Source organism: Anolis sagrei, chromosome 12, assembly GCF_037176765.1.
Source record: "Anolis sagrei isolate rAnoSag1 chromosome 12, rAnoSag1.mat, whole genome shotgun sequence".
Classification (NCBI taxonomy): domain Eukaryota; kingdom Metazoa; phylum Chordata; class Lepidosauria; order Squamata; family Dactyloidae; genus Anolis; species Anolis sagrei.
The window spans coordinates 22,730,512-22,747,609 of record NC_090032.1 but is presented as its reverse complement, the minus strand read 5'-3'; the positions used below and the strand labels follow the sequence as shown (position 1 = coordinate 22,747,609).

The 17,098-nt window shown below is 45.6% G+C and overlaps 1 protein-coding gene across 2 annotated transcripts in view; it reads right to left on the bottom strand.

Annotated features, from left to right (window-relative positions):
- SEMA4A (semaphorin 4A) overlaps positions 1 to 4,672 on the bottom strand; it is a 46,318-nt gene extending 41,646 nt beyond the window's left edge. For both annotated transcript variants that reach the window (XM_067472600.1, XM_067472601.1), the window contains exons 1-2: positions 4,302 to 4,672; positions 289 to 634 (exon numbers count right to left, since the gene is read on the bottom strand). The gene's annotated coding sequence lies outside the window, so the exon portion shown is untranslated. The remainder of the gene's footprint in view (positions 1 to 288; positions 635 to 4,301) is intronic.
- Between the last annotated feature and the right edge of the window lie 12,426 nt (positions 4,673 to 17,098).

The following is a 17,098-nucleotide window of genomic DNA, read 5'->3' as shown; positions in this document are numbered from 1 at the left end:
ACACATATTACACACACATACACACTTATTACACACACACACATTACACATACACACACATATTACACACACAGAGACACATATTACACACACACATATTACAAACACACACATTACACACACACATATTACACATACACACATATTACACACACATACACACTTATTACACACACACACATTACACATACACACACATATTACACACACAGAGACACATATTACACACACACATATTACACACAGAGACTTCCTTTCTTTCTTTCTTTTCTTTCTTTCTTTCTTTACCTGGTTGGGGGGTGGTAGATGGGGGTCTCACTGCTCCCTTCGGACTTCCATGGAGATCCTTTTTGGGGTCCAGACGGAGGAAGGAAGGAAGGCAGACCCCACCTCGAAAGAGAGGAAGGAAGGAAGGCAGGGACCCCCCTCATTCAGAGCGCAATAGCCGCCTTCCTGGTCCCCTCCTGAGGGTGGAAATGGGGATGGGGAAGGGGAAGAGGATGCTGCTGCTGCTGCTGCTGCTCCTCCTGGGGGGTTGCCATGGCGACGGCTTTGCCGGTGGTCCAGATGTGGAGAGGGAGGATGCTCGGCTCGGCTCGGCTCTTCCTGACGGATGGATGGCCGGACGGGGTTTCTAAGGAGGGAGCAAAGCAAAGCCATGAGGAAGGGGGTCACCATGAGGGGGGTGGCCAAGGCCCCCTCCCTCCCCCTCCTCACTCCCTCCCAGGCAGAGTTTGCCCCACAAAGACCTGGGAAGGAAGTGGGAACTACAGGAAGGAAGGAAGGAAGGAAGGAAGGGGGACGCAGGTGGCAGATGGGTCTCATCCGCTTCACAGGGAGGAGGAGGAGGAGGAGGAGGAGGAGGAGGGGGGGGATGCTGGCTGCCCACTTCAGCCCCCCCCCCCACCTGACCCCCTTCTCCCCTCCAGCCCTCTCTCTCCCTCCCTCCAGCTCCATCTTTTCTCTTTCTCTTTATCTCAGTCTATCCAACCATCCCCTCTTTTCTCTGCCCTTCCTCCCTTCTATCTATCTATCTATCTATCTATCTATCTATCTGTCTGTCTGTCTGTCTGTCTGTCTGTCTGTCTGTCTGTCTATTCCCTTTCTGTGTCCCTCCTTCCATTGTTCTATTCATCCATCCATTGTCCTTCATATCTCTCTCTCTATCTATCTATCTATCTATCTATCTATCTATCTATCTATCTATGCATCTGTCCATCCATCCATCCTTCCTTCCATCCATCCATCCATCCATCCATCCCTCTATCCATCTATTCATCTATTCATCTATCCATCCCCCATCCATCCATCCCCCCATCCCTCTATCTATCTATCTATCTATCTATCTATCTATCTATCTATCTATCCATCCATCCATCTATCTGTCTATTCCCTTTCTGTGTCCCTCCTTCCATTGTTCTACTCATCCATCCATTGTCCTATCTATCTGTCTATCCATCCATCCATCCATCCATCCATTCATCCATCTATTCATCTATCTATCCCTCCATCCATCCATCCATCTATCCCTCCATCCATCCATCCAGCCATCCATCCATCTATCCATTCATCTATCTATCTATCCATCCATCCATCTATTTGTCCATCCTCCCTCTCTCCATTCATCCATCCATCCATCTATTTATCCATCCATCCAACCAACCATCCATCCATCCATCCATTCATCTATCTATCCATCCATTTATCCATCCTCCCTCCCTCCTTCCCTCCATCCATCCATTTATCCATCCCTCCATCCATCTATCCATTCATCCATCTATCCATTCAGCTATCCATTCATCCATCCATCCATCCATCTATTTATCCATCCATCCTTCCTCCCTCCATCCATCTATCCATTCATCTATCTATCCATCCATCCATCCATCCATCCATCTATTTATCCATCCCTCCATCCATCCATCTATTTATCCATCCCTCCATCCATCCATCCCTCCATCCATCTATCTATCTATCCAACCATCCTATCCCATTATCCCATCTACCTACCAACCTATCTCTTTCTCCTTCTATCCCTCATTCCTTCCATTATCCTATCTATCTATCTATCTATCTATCTATCTATCTATCTATCTATCTATCCATCCATCCATCCAACCATCCTATCCCATTATCCCCTCCACCTATTTCTCTCTGTCTCTCCATCCTCCTTTCCGTCCACCTAGTTGTCTATCTCTGCCGTTCGTCAATTCTCAATCCCATGGAATGTTGTTGGTGGTCCTCCCCAAACTGCACCTCCCAAGGATCCCCCAGCAGTCCAAGTGTTGCCAAACTGGATTAACTCCAGAGTGCGGACGCTGGGGATTGTGTGCCCGCCTTCCCACGCTTCTCTCCGGGGCTTAGCATTCCTCAGCGGCTTGGGCTCTCTGGAGCTGACCGGGGCCTTGCGCTCCAGAACAATCGGCCCTTTTTGCCCCACATGCCTTATTATTATTATTATTATTATTATTATTATTATTATTATTTTCACCAGTATTGCTTTGCAAAGGGCATGCATACATATACCTACATAATATAGGGACCTCCAGGTCGTTCTCTGAAGGTCACCCTCCATCTAATGTGCATCTTTCCATGCACATTAGCATAAATCTGCATAAAAGGCACAGCCTTTGGCCTTGCAAACACTTAGCAGCAGCAGCTGACCCCGTTCAGATCTTAATGGACTTGCACAACATTGCAATTATTGACTTCCTCCAAGGCAAACACTTCAGGGCCAATGGCATAATAATAATAATAATAATAATAATAATAATAATAATAATAATATCTTGGTTTGACTAAACTTGTATTTGGGATGAAAAGGTCATGAGATTCAACCTTGAAAGTTAAGAAAGTGGTTGGACTGGATGACCTCCGGGGGTCCCTTCATGCTCTAGGATTCGAGGGTTCTATTATTATTATTATTATTATTATTATTATTATTATTATTATTATTGTGGGAGGCAGAAAGGAAGCCCACAAGCTTTGCAAACTCTCCTCAGCAGATGCAGAACAACAACAACAACAACAATATATTATTATTATTATTATTATTATTATTATTATTATTATTATTATTATTATTGTGGGAGCCAGAGAGGAAGCTCATAAACTGCAAAATTATTATTATTATTCTGCATCTGCAGAGGAGAGTTTGCAAAGCTTGTGGGCTTCCTTTCTGCCTCTCACAACAACAACAACAACAACAACAACAACAACAACAATGGTATTGTACCCCATTCTGCAAACAGATCTCTAATCAACTCTCATGACAGTTGTTGTCTTCCTGGATCTGTGGAGGAGAGTTTGCAAAGTTTGTGGGCTTCCTTTCTGCCTCCCACAACAACAGTAATAATAATAATAATAATAATAATAATAATAATAATAATCTGTATAACTCCCCATTCTAGAAACAGACACATAGCTGATTGACATGGCAGTGATACCTCTCTGGATCTGCAAAGGAGAGTTTGCAAAGTTTGTGGGCTTCCTTTATGGCTCACACAACAACAACAACAACAACAACAACAACAACAACAATAGACCCCCCATTATGCAAACAGATATATAACCAACTCACATGGTGGTGATGCCTTTCTGGATCTTGGGAGAAGAGTCTGCAAAGTTTGTGGGCTTCTTTTCTGCCTCCCACAACAACAACAACAATAACAACAGTAGTAGTAATAATAATAATCTGTATACTAGTATCTGTATTCCCAATTCTAGAAACATAGCCGACTCACATGGCACTTATGCTTTTCTGGATCTGCGTAGGAGAGTTTGCAAAGTTTGTGGGCTTCCTTTATGGCTCCAACAACAACAACAACAACAACAATGGTATTCCACCCCATTCTGCAAACAGATATCTAACCAACTCATATGGCAGTTGTTGCTTTCCTGGATCTGTGGAGGTTTGCAAAGTTTGTGGGCTTCCTCTCTGGCACCCACAATAACAACAACAACAACAACAACAACAACAACAACAACAACAATGGTATTCGGCCCCATTCTGCAAACACATGGCGGTGATGCCTCTCTGTGGAGGAGAGTTTGCAAAGCTTATAGGCTTCCTTTATGACTCCCACAACAACAACAACAACAACAACAACAATAATAACGGTATTCGGCCCCATTCTGCAAACAGATCTCTAACCAACTCACATGGCAGTTGTTGCCTTCCTGGATCTGCAGAGGAGAGTTTGCAAAGTTTGTGGGCTTCCTTTCTGCCTCCCACAACAACAACAACAACAATAATAACGGTATTCGGCCCCATTCTGCAAACAGCTATCTAACCAACTCACATGGCGGTTGTTGCCTTCCTGGATCTGTGGAGCAGAGCCTGCCAAGTTTGCCAATGTTCCTTTCTGCCTGGCAAGGCTTCTCTCCTTTCTCTGTGCAAAAAGGGATCAGGAGGGCTTTAAAGGGAGCCGAGGGGGTCCTCGTGGGATTTCCGAGGGGGCGGCCAAGTGGGCACAGCCTGGCACTCTCTCATCTCTCTCTCTCTTTCTTCCTTGGTGGCTTCTCTCTTTGGCAACGTCTTTCCCAAAAAGCCCTGCAAAGGAGGAGAAGCAGGAGAGAAGGCACTCAGGGCTCTTGAGCTGTCAAAAGAGAAACATGTGACGACGAGGAGGGCCTGGATTATTGCTATTCTTCGCGGGGCAGGATAGGCCTCCACGGGCCGCCTCCTTCCCTCCCTCCCTCCCTACATTCCTTCCTTCCTCCTTTCGCTCTCGTTCTTTCCTTCTCTGGGGCCGAAAAGGGGAAGAAGAAAGACCTCCGAGGAAAGCTTTCCAGTGGAACTCAGCAAAGTGCATCGTAGGCTCAAAATACATGCAAAACTTCTTTGCATTGTCGCAAAATTTCAAGCACATCGTATGCTCAAAATACATGCACAATTCCTTTGCACTGTTGCAAATTTGTACAATTTCGGGCGCATCATATGCTCAAAATACATGCACAACTCCTTTGCATTGTCACAAAATTTCGTGCAAATCGTATGCTCAAAATACATGCACAACTCCTTTGCATTGTTGCAAATCCATAGCATTTTGGGAGCATTGTATGCTCAAAATATGTGCAGAACTTCTTTCATTGTCGCAATTCTGTAGCATTTCGGGTGCATCGTATGATCAAAATACATGCATAACTTCTTTGCATTGTCGCAAAATTTCGTGCACATCGTATGCTCAAAATACCTGCACAACTCCTTTGCATTGTTGCAAATCTGTAGGATTTGGGTGCGTTGTATGATCAAAATACATGCAGAACTTCTTTGCATTGTCGCAAAATTTCGTGCACATCGTATGCTCAAAATACATGCACAACTCCTTTGCATTGTTGCAAATCCATAGCATTTTGCGAGCATTGTATGCTCAAAATATGTGCAGAACTTCTTTCATTGTCGCAAATCTGCAGGATTTCGGGCGTATCGTATCCTCAAAACACATGCATAACTTCTTTGCATTGTCGCAACTACCAAAACGTTGTCTTTATGGGAAGGAAATCCTGTAATAGCACATTTTTGTGATGGTTTTCCAATGAAGATCTCATCATTGATTCAGCCACAAAAACAACAACATTTCTGGATTATAACAACGACTTTCAAAGCAAGGACCACACAATTAAACAGGAAGAACACTTTCAAACCAGGAACAGAATTATTTTCCCCCAAATTTGTTACATAGTGTTATCATCAACGTTATTGGAATCATCATCTCTCAACTTTCAGAAAGATCGGGACGTGTTATTATTTATTACTATTTACAGTATTTATATACCGCCTTTCTCATTGAGCCAAACCTTGAATTTTCGACTCAGAGGAATATTACTCAAAGCCGAAGAGTGGCTATACAGTACCGTCTAGCAGGAAAACAAGTTGTGATCATCAACATTCAGAGTGCGTGAACTTTGTGGAATTGTATATACGGTGTTCCCTCGCTACTTTGCAGTTCGCTTTTCACGGACTCGCTGTTTTGCGGTTTTCCTTTTTTGCTACTTACTGGGCCAAGTCCTGGTTCTGCCACCAGGACATGGCCCGGTGAGTAGCAAGCGAGCAAGGGAGGGCGGGTGAGCGAGTGAGGGAGGAGGGCCACAAAGGCAGCAGTGGTGGCAGAACCAGGATATACGGTGTTCCCTCACTACTTTGCAGTTCGCTTTTCGCGGACTCGCTGTTTTGTGGTTTTCCTTCCTTGCTACTTACCGGGCCAAGTTGTGATTCTGCCACTGGGACGTGGCCCAGTGAGTAGCGAGCGAGCAATGGAGGGTGGGTGAGCGAGCGAGGGAGGAGGGCTGCAAAGCAGAGGCGGCAGCAGAACCAGGACTTGGCCCGGTGAGTTCTGGTTCTGCCGCTGTGATCCGTCCTGTTGAGTGAACAAGTGAGGGAATGCAGCGGCGGCAGAAGCAGAAGCCTGGAAGAGGTGCCGCTGCCGCCACCCTTGCCACCCTCGCTCGCTCACTCACCCACCCTCCCTCGCTTGCTCACTCACCGGGCCAGGTCCCGGCAGCAGAACTAGGACTTGGCCTGGTGAGTAGCGAGCGAGGAGTGGTGGTTTTCCTTCCTTGCTACTCACCGGGTCAAGTCCTTGTTCTGCCACCTTGTTCGGCCACGTCCTGTTGAGTAGTGAAAGAGCAAGGGAGAGTGGGTGAGCGAGGGAGGGAGGAGGGCCACAAAGGCAGAGGCAGCAGCAGAACCAGGACTTGGCCCAGTGAGTTCTGGTTCTGCCGCTGTGATCCGTCCTGGTGAGTGAGCAAGTGAGGGAAGGCGGCAGCGGCGACAGAAGCAGAAGCCGGGAAGAGGTGCCGCCGCTGCCCTTGCCACCCTCGCTCGCTCACTCACCAGGCCAGGTCCTGGCAGCAGAACCAGGACTTGGCCCAGTGAGTAGCGAGCGAGGAGGGGTGGGTGAGTGTGCGAGCGAGAAGTGTGGCAAAAGTGGCAGTGGTTGCAGAAGCCTGGAAGAGGTGCCGCCACCGCCCTTGCCACCCTTGCTCACTCACTCACCAGACTGGGTCCCGGCAGCAGAACTAGGACTTTGCCAGGTGAGTCCTGATTCTGCTGCTGTGATCCGTCCTGGTGAGTGAGCAAGTGAGTGAAGGTGGCAGTGGTGGCAGAAGCAGAAGCCTGGAAGAGGTGCAGCTGCTGCTGCCTCCCATACCATCCTCGCTCGCTCACTCACCCGCCCACCCTCGCTTGCTTGCTCACCGGCCCGGGTCCCGACAGCAGAACCAGGACTTGGCCCGGTGAGTAGCGAGCGACAAGGGGTGGGTGAGCGAGTGAGTGAGAAGGGTGGCAAAGGCGGCAGCGGATGCAGAAGCAGGAGCCTAACTGCCTCTTCCAGGCTTCTGCTTCTGCCGCCGCTGCCGCCTTCCCTCACTCGCTCACTCACTCACCAGGACGGATCACAGCGGCAGAACCAGGACTCAGTCTGGTGAGTGAGCGAGAAATGGAGGAAAGGGCGAGGGAGTGAGTGAGGGAGGCCGGGGAGGGTGGCAAAGGTGTCGGTGGCGGATAATACGGAGTGTGCCTACTTCACGGATTTTCACTTTTTGCGGGTGGTCCTGGACCGTAACACCCGCGATAAGTGAGGGAACACTGCGTTTAGTATCTGCATATTCACGTAGGATTGTCATGGCTTGAGATTTCTCGTTTTGTCATAGCGGTGTAGTTTTCGCGGAATTACAAAGACCTGCTTCTTTGTTGGTGTTATTCTTGCTCATTCTTATCTTGTGCAACTTTTGAAAGAAACCACAGAGTGTATTCCAGTTTTGCAAGTCAGAGGAAGAAGCGGAAGAAGCGGCGGAAGTCGGTCCGCACGATGGGGCTGGGATGGGGCTGACGTAATAAGATCTCTCTCTACACATAATCAGTAGGCATGGGCAATCCATGCTTCTAAATGGTTCTAAAGTCCTTATAAAACTAAAGTTCTGGTGGTGAACACTAGAGGGTGCTAGTGCTTTGCTTCTACAGTATTCACCACCAGTGTTCACCACCAGAACTTTAGTTTTATAAGGACTTTAGAACCATTTAGAACCATGGATTGCCCAGTGTATTTGTCCGAACGGATCTCCCTCTACGTCCCACCTCGGAGTTTAAGATCATCTGGGGAGGCCCTGCTCTCGACCCCGCCTCTATCTCAAGCGAGGCTGGCGGGGACGAGGAGCAGGGCCTTCTCGGTGGTGGCCCCTCACCTATGGAACTCACTCCCCGGGGAGATCAGATCAGCGACCTCCCTTATGTCGTTCAGAAAAAAACTGAAGACCTGGATCTGGGACCAAGCTTTTGGACATTCTGGCAGCTAAAATAAGGACCCATTGATGAGCAGGAATTGTTGGAATGAATGGACATTTCGGAACTCTGAATTTCACTGTGCATGAAATTGTTTTTATTATATTATGTAGTGATGTGTTTTAATGCTGCTAAATGTTTATACTGTTTTATATATGCTGTATATTTTGACAGGCATCGAATTTGTGCCTTTGTTTGTAAGCCGCCCTGAGTCCCCCCTCGGGGGTGAGAAGGGCGGGGTAGAAGTAACTGCAATAAATAATAAATAAATATTGCTAAAGTTCTGGTGGTGAAAATTTCAGAACTCTAACAAAACTTTCAAAAATCCATTATTATTTCATTATTGGTGATTTTTATGACAGAACTGATTAGGAACTGCCATTTATAATGAAATTTTGAAAGTTTTGTTAGAGTTCTGAAATTTTCACCACCAGAACTTTGGCAATGCTGTAGAAGCAAAGCACCAGCGCCCCCTAGTGTTCACCACCAGAATTTTAGATTTCTAAGTACTTTAGAACCATTTAGAAGCATGGATTGCACATGCCTATCAAAGTGAACATTGTGTATGTGGCAGACAACCCCCGGTCTCCACAAACAGGCTCGAGCTCCAAGGGCTGAGAAGCTTCCAAAGGCCCTCCCTCCACTGACATTGCAGGTTACAGCGAGCACCAGGAACATGTATGTCTGTTTGTTTGTTTGTTTGCTTTGTACTGTTAGAAATGTAATATAATTGACTGGTTGATCTGACACGACAAATAAATAAATGGCCTGGATGAGGGCTAACAGGTTGAGGCTTAATCCAGACAAGACAGAGGTCCTCCTGGTCAGTTGCGGGGCCAACCGGGGTATTGGGTGGCAACCTGTGCTCAACGGGGTTACACTCCCCCTGAGGGCGCAGGTCCGTAGCTTGGGGGTTCGTCCTGGATCCAACGCTGTCGCTTGATGCTCAGGTGTCGGCCTTTGCACAACTCAAACTCGTGCTCCAGCTGCAACCATACCTTGGTTACATCCAAACTGGACTACTGCAATGCGCTCTACGTGGGGCTGCCCTTGAAGATGGCCCGGAAGTTTGAACTGGTACAACGGGCGGCAGCCAGGCTCCTTACTGGAGCAAACTATAAGGAGCATACAACGCCCCTATTAAAACTGCTTCATTGGCTGCCGATAAGTTGCCGAGCCAAATTCAAGGTGCAGGTCATGACCTATAAAGCCCTAAATGGTTTGGGCCCCGCCTATCTCCGCGATCGCATCTCCTTCTATGAACCGGTGCAAACTCTAAGATCTTCCGGGGAGGCCCTCCTCTCAGTCCCACCTCTGTCACAAGCACGGTTGGTGGGGACAAGAGAGAGTGCCTTCTCAGTGGTGGCCCCTCGCCTCTGGAACGCCCCCTCCAGGGAAATTAGACAGGCCCCATCCCTCCCCGCTTTTTGCGGACTCGCTGTTTCGCGGATTTTTGCCTCCTTCTTGTTTTGTTTGATATTGTGATATGGCCTAAAGGCAAATCAATAAAATTACTACTGCCTCCTGGCAAGATGGAGCGTGGAAGGGGATCTCACCTTCTCTCTTGGGAGAGGCAGCCAGTTGTGTTGTTAAAGTGCGAAGTATGGAACCCTGCGCAGTTGGTCAATGCGACTTAAGCACTGTATGCAGCAGCTACTGGCTTGATCAGTAGACTCTCCTCTACAGTTCCATTTTGGCAAGAAGCCTTAGCATTGAACAGTTGTGTTGTTAAAGTGCAAAGTATGGAACCCTGTGCAGACAGTCGGTCAATGCGACTTAAGCACCGTATGCAGCAGGTACTGGCTTGTTCAGTAGACTCTCCTCTACAGTTCCATTTTGGCAGGAAGCCTTAGCATTGAACAGTTGTGTTGTTAGAGTGTGAAGTATGGAACCCTGCGCAGACGGTCAGTCAATGCAACTTAAGCACCATATGCGGCAGGTACTGGCTTGTTCAGTAGACTCTCCTCTACAGTTCCATTTTGGCGGGAGGCCTTAGCATTGAACAGTTGTGTTGTTAAAGTGCAAAGTATGGGACCCTGCGCATAGTCGGTCAATGCGATTTAAGCACCGTATGCAGCAGCTACTGGCTTGTTCAGTAGACTCTCCTCTACAGTTCCATTTTGGCAGGAAGCCTTAGCATTGAACAGTTATGTTGTTAAAGTGCAAAGTATGGAAACCTGCGCATAGTCGGTCAATGCGACTTAAGCACCGTATGCGGCAGGTACTGGCTTGTTCAGTAGGCTCTCCTCTACAGTTCCATTTTGGCGGGAAGCCTTAGCATTGAACAGGTGTTGTTAAAGTGCAAAGTATGGAACCCTGCGCAGATGGTCAGTCAATGCGATTTAAGCACCGTATGCGGCAGCTACTGGCTTGATCAGTAGACTCTCCTCTACAGTTCCATTTTGGCGGGAAGCCTTGGCATTGAACGGATGTGTTGTTAAAGTGCAAAGTATGGAACCCTGCGCAGATGGTCAGTCAATGCGACTTAAGCACCGTATGCGGCAGCTACTGGCTTGATCAGTAGACTCTCCTCTACAGTTCCATTTTGGCAGGAAGCCTTAGCATTGAACAGTTGTGTTGTTAAAGTGCAAAGTATGGAACCCTGTGCAGACGGTCGGTCAATGCGACTTAAGCACCGTATGCGGCAGGTACTGGCTTGTTCAGTAGACTCTCCTCTACAGTTCCATTTTGGCAGGAAGCCTTAGCATTGAACAGTTGTGTTGTTAAAGTGCAAAGTATAGAACCCTGTGCAGACGGTCGGTCAATGCGACTTAAGCACCGTATGCGGCAGGTACTGGCTTGTTCAGTAGACTCTCCTCTACAGTTCCATTTTGGCGGGAAGCCTTAGCATTGAACAGGTGTTGTTAAAGTGCAAAGTATGGAACCCTGCGCAGATGGTCAGTCAATGCGATTTAAGCACCGTATGCGGCAGCTACTGGCTTGATCAGTAGACTCTCCTCTACAGTTCCATTTTGGCAGGAAGCCTTAGCATTGAACAGTTGTGTTGTTAAAGTGCAAAGTATGGAACCCTGTGCAGACGGTCGGTCAATGCGACTTAAGCACCGTATGCGGCAGGTACTGGCTTGTTCAGTAGACTCTCCTCTACAGTTCCATTTTGGCAGGAAGCCTTAGCATTGAACAGTTGTGTTGTTAAAGTGCAAAGTATAGAACCCTGTGCAGACGGTCGGTCAATGCGACTTAAGCACCGTATGCGGCAGGGACTGGCTTGTTCAGTAGACTCTCCTCTACAGTTCCATTTTGGCAGGAAGCCTTAGCATTGAACAGTTGTGTTGTTAAAGTGCAAAGTATAGAACCCTGTGCAGACGGTCGGTCAATGCGACTTAAGCACCGTATGCGGCAGGGACTGGCTTGTTCAGTAGACTCTCCTCTACAGTTCCATTTTGGCGGGAAGCCTTGGCATTGAACGGATGTGTTGTTAAAGTGCAAAGTATGGAACCCTGCGCAGTCACTGCGACTTAAGCACCGTATGTGGCAGACTGAACAAGTCTACTGGCTTGTTCAGTAGACTCTCCTCTACAGTTCCATTTTGGCGGGAAGCCTTAGCATTGAATGGTTGTGTTGTTAAAGTGCAAAGTATGGAACCCTGCGCAGCCAGTCAGTCAATGTGACTTAAGCAACGTGCAGGCATTGAATTCCTGACAACAGAAGGTGTCACCCCAAAGGAGATTCATCAGAGAATGCACGCTTGTTTATGGTGATTGTGTTGATGTAAGTACTGTGCGTCGTTGGACGAGTAAGTTTAAAGATGTGGAGGTGGGAAACATCTGACTTGCGTGACAAACAAAGAGTTGGACGTCCTGTGACAGCAACCACCGCGTTTCACAAGCAAAAGGTTGACAGATTGATTCAGGACGATCATCGTATCACTCAGGGAGAAATGTCAAGCTTAGTTGGCATGTCACAAGAACGTGTGGGTCACATTATTGCAGAAGATCTGTGCACAATGGGTACCCAGGATGAGAGAAGTGCAAGAAACAGAGTGATGACTTCTTCCATGACAGCTTCAGAAAACTTGTTCATCGTTGGCAGAAATGTATCCAATTGTCTGGTGATTATATGGGGAAGTGAGTTGTGGTAAAGAGCACATTCTGAGGATTATTTCTGTATTTATTAAAATATTCCCATCCAAACCCAAGTAACAAAGGTGGAGGCATGACTTTTCATTCAACCCTCCTATGTATGGGGAGACTAAGTGTCACCTTGTTTTTCTCCTGAGGGATCCGTATAATGACCAAGTCGCAACAGTAAGAACTGACCACAGAATAATAGACTGGTTCAAGATTAGGAAAGGCGTACGGCAGGGTTGCATACTCTCACCCGACCTATTCAACTTTGTGTGCAGAACACATCATGCAACGTGTGGGGCTTGAAGAATCCAAGGCTGGAGTTAAAATGGCTGGACGAAACATTAACAACCTTAGATATGCAGATGATACCACTTTGATGGCATCGTCTAGCTGAATCAAATGGATTTTTTACCTCGAAGAAACCCCTTTTGTGTGTGTGTGTCAGGAGCAACTTGAGAAATGGCAAAAACAAAACAAAAAACGTGAAGGAGCCCCGTATCGCTTCCCCAAATCCAATGCTAAATGGATGGATGTTTAATTTGAAGGAGCACCGTATAGTTTCCTTGAACGCAATACTCATTGGATGGATGTTTCCCTCAAACAAGCCCCGTATCGCTTCCCCGAATCCAATACTAAATGGATGGATGTTTACCTCAAACAAGCCCCATATTGTTTCCCCGAATCCAATACTAGACGGATGTCGTTTTCTCTCAGAGGTTCCCCGTTTTGTTTCCCAACAAGACAAAAGCCAAAACACACCGGAGACCAAGTCGGACAGGCTTCTGGTTAAAGTGTATTATTGGTTTTAAAGGAAATACAGAGAGACGGCGATGGCGGCGGCAACATCATTTGCGCTCAGCATAGCAGCGGAAATCAAACATGGTAAAGCAAAATCATAGTTAAAAAATGCAATGGACGTTTGGACGATCTGTGGAGAAAGCTCCGGAAAAGGCTCCGTTTTAAGGCATCGAGCGGCTGGGTCTGTCATCGACGTTGTCGTCCTCTCCAAAAGGTCCGGAGAAGGGTTTTTCGAGGGTCGGATCAATACAAATGGATGACCTCACTGATCTCTGACTACGGATATCCCTCCTGGGCCTAATTTCCCCACAAATGGGCTCTCTTTTGCGCCTGCTTTTCTGAGGGACATTTTCCCTCAGATCTCATCCATTTTTTTTTTTTTTACAATTCAAGCAAAACAATAAAGAATCACAAAAAAAAGAGAATGAAGGATAATCCCTGAAACATTTCTTTCTCGCTGCCAAACTTCCTCAGGATGGGAACCCGTAGCTTGAGGCCTAGTCCTCCTAGAAAATGGCACCTAGAACCCCAAAGAACTAAAACCCTCTTTCCCCTGAAACCACTGAGGCAACTTTGGTTCATCTTTAGAGAGGAAAACCCAGGAAGCCAAAGACCAAATTTCCCTCGCTCTTTGCTGCCTTTCGGAGAAATGCTTCCCTCACAAAAAAAGCGATACAAACCCCACCCTCTAAATAAAGCTGTCACTTCCCCCCAAAAAGGCACGTTTCTGGTAATCGTCGCCCTTGAAGAACAACAACAACAACAACAACACAGTACAGAAAGGTCCACCCACCTCTTTCGTATTGGCTATTATGGCAGAGCGGCGCTCAAGCGTCTATGAGGCAAAAAAGGCGGGAAAAACTGAGGGAGATTAACAGCGGCGTCAAGCCAAGCGTGGCCAGGGAAAGGGGAGGAGCCTGTGTCGCCATGGAAACAGGCAAAAAGGCGGGAAAACTTAACAGCTGCGTCAAGCTAAGCAGGTTAGGGGAAAGGGGAGGAGCCAGCCTCGCCATGGAGACAGCTTTTGGCTCTTCCCAAATCGAGGCAGGCTTCCCCCGCTGGCGTAGGCCCCGTCCTCCCCTCGAGGGCCGCCACAAGGCACAAGATGTGAAGTTTTTCAATCTAGAAGTGATTAAAAGGCATCCTAATCCGGATTTTGAACCTTCAGGCCTAAAACTAGTTTTAGTTCCAATTTAATTGAACCATTTTAATCAAAGGGAATTTCTCTCACAGCTTGAAATTCACCTCAGGGTTGGTCTGGCTCTGTGGAAATCTCCAGGCCTAAGACCAGTTTTAGTCCTGACTCAATTGAACCATTTAAATCAATGGTACTTAAAATTTACCTCAACATTCAACTAAATTTGAATTTAAATGGATAGAATCATGTACGAGAACAGGATTTATAGTCCCAGCCAATGTACAAAGCCTTGATTTTAACTGAAATCAAGAGAACGTCTTCTAGTCTTTTCCTAAGCCTTAAAATTTACCTCAATATCAGTCTGAATTTGGATTTAAATGGCTGGGATTATGCGTGAGAACGGGATTTGTAATCCAAACCAATTTACCACATCATTGGTCTGAATTTGAATTTAAAGGGCTGGAATTATGCACGAGAATGAGATTGATAATCCCAGCCAATGTAAAAAGGCTTGATTTAAACTGAAATTGAGGGACTTCTTTGATTCTATAATTTATTACTCAATCCTTAACATTTACCTCAACGTTGGTCTGGCTCCGTGGAAACCTTCAGGCCTAAAACCAGTTTTAGTCCTGACTCCATTCTGAGCCATTTAACTCGAGTAATCTTTTCCGTTCTTAAAATTTACCTCAGAGAATTTGAATTTAAATGGCTAGAATTCTGCAAAAGAATGGGATTTATAATCCCAGCCAATGTACAACATGATTTTAATTGAAATTAAAGGAATTCACTAAATTCTTCAATTTTTACCTCAACGTTGATCTGAATTTGAATTTAAATGGCTGGAATTATTCACAAGAATGGGATTTATAATCCTAGCTTGTTTACCGATGTTTCAGTTATTAACCTGAGTGAGTCCTTCATGAATGGAAACAACACATGATCTCACAATTAATTGGATTAATTGGGGCCACTTTTTGCATCTGAACTTCTGAAAGTCCTTCAATGTTGGCCTGAAATTCACCTCAGTGCTGGTTTGAATTTGCATTTCAATGGCTGGGATTATGCAGGAAAATAGGATTCATAATCTTAGCCTGCTTACGGATACTCCAGATTGTAACCGGATTAATTGGGGCCGCTCTTTGCATCTGGAACCTTTAAAGCCGAACTTGAAATTACCACAAATGTTGGCCTGAAATTTACCTCAGTGTTGGTCAGATTTTGCATTTAAATAGTTGGGATTATTCGTGAGAATGGGATTCATAATCCAAGCCAGTGTACAAATGCTTGATTTTAATGGAAATCAAGGAAATTAATTGCTCAATTCTTAAATTTTACCTCAGTGTTAGTCTGATTTTGCATTTAAATGGCCGAGATTATTCCTGAGCATTGGATTTATAATCCCAGCCAATGCAAAAACACATGGCTTTGAATTTTAACTGAAATCAAGGGGACTTCTGGTAATTTTCTCTCAGTTCTTAAAATTTACCTCAACGTTGGTATGAATTTGAATTTAAATGGCTGGGATTATTCACGAGAATGGGATTTCTAATCCCAAACCTGTTTACAGATGGTTCAGATATTAACCTGGATCGAAACAACAAATAATCCCGCAATTAATTGGATTAATTGGGGCCACGTTTTGCATCTGGAACCTCAAAAGCCGAACTTGAAATTACCACAAACATTGGCCTAAAATCCTGGCCAATTTAAGTATGCATCAGATGGTAATCTGAGTCCTTTATGATCAAAACAACCAATAATCCCACCGTTAATTGGATGATTTGAGGCACTTTTTGCATCCAGAACCTCCAAACCCAACTTCTGAAATTACACAATGTTTGTCTGAAATAACCGGGATTATTTTGAGAATGGGATTTGTAGTCCTGGCTAATTTAAGAAAGTGTCAGGTTGTAACCTGAGTTCTTTTCTGAATCTAAACAACAAATTATCCCACAGCTAATTGGATTAATTAGGGCCACTCTTTGCATCCAGAACCTCAAAAACCGAACTTGAAAATATCACAACGTTGGCCTGAAATTTACCTCAACGCTGTCCTGAAATTTACCTCAGCGTTGGTCTTATTTTGCATTTAAATAATTGAGAATGGGATTTATAATCCGAAACCTGTTTACCGATGCGTCAGGTATTAACCTGAATCGAAACGGCAAGTAATCCCACAACTAATTGCATTAATTGGGGCCGCTTTTCGCACCCGGAACCTCAAAAGCTGGACTTGAAACGAGTGTCTCCATTTGTGAGGAGGATCTAAGTGCATGTTGAGGCGGACGTGGACCCCAAAAGAGGAAGGAAATCCCCTCAATTCCCACAAAAGAGAGACGTCAAGTGCAAAAACAAAGGGGAAGGGCCCCCAAGAAGGCCGCAAAAGGCCTTGCGCTCTGAGGGGTGCGCTCCCTTTGACAAGACAACACAACAACAACACGCCAATTTGGTATCCAAAGGGAAGAAACAAGTACACGGAGTAAACACACACACACATAGCATGAGAACACGGGGTCTCTTTTTTTTTTTGGCATTCGCCTCTTTGGCTTTGTCTCTTTTTTGTTACAAGGGAATTACTATTATTATTACTATTATTATTATTTTTGGCTGAAAAAACTGTGTTTTTTTCCTTCCTTAAAAAAACTCCTGATACATCTTTTTAGCGTTTTTTTTATATATATCTCTCTCGCTCGCTATGTATATATATGTCTATAGATCTATTTATCTATCTTTCTATCTATCTACTAAAGTATAAATTCCTGGTGTAGAAAATTAACTTTTTTAAAAAAA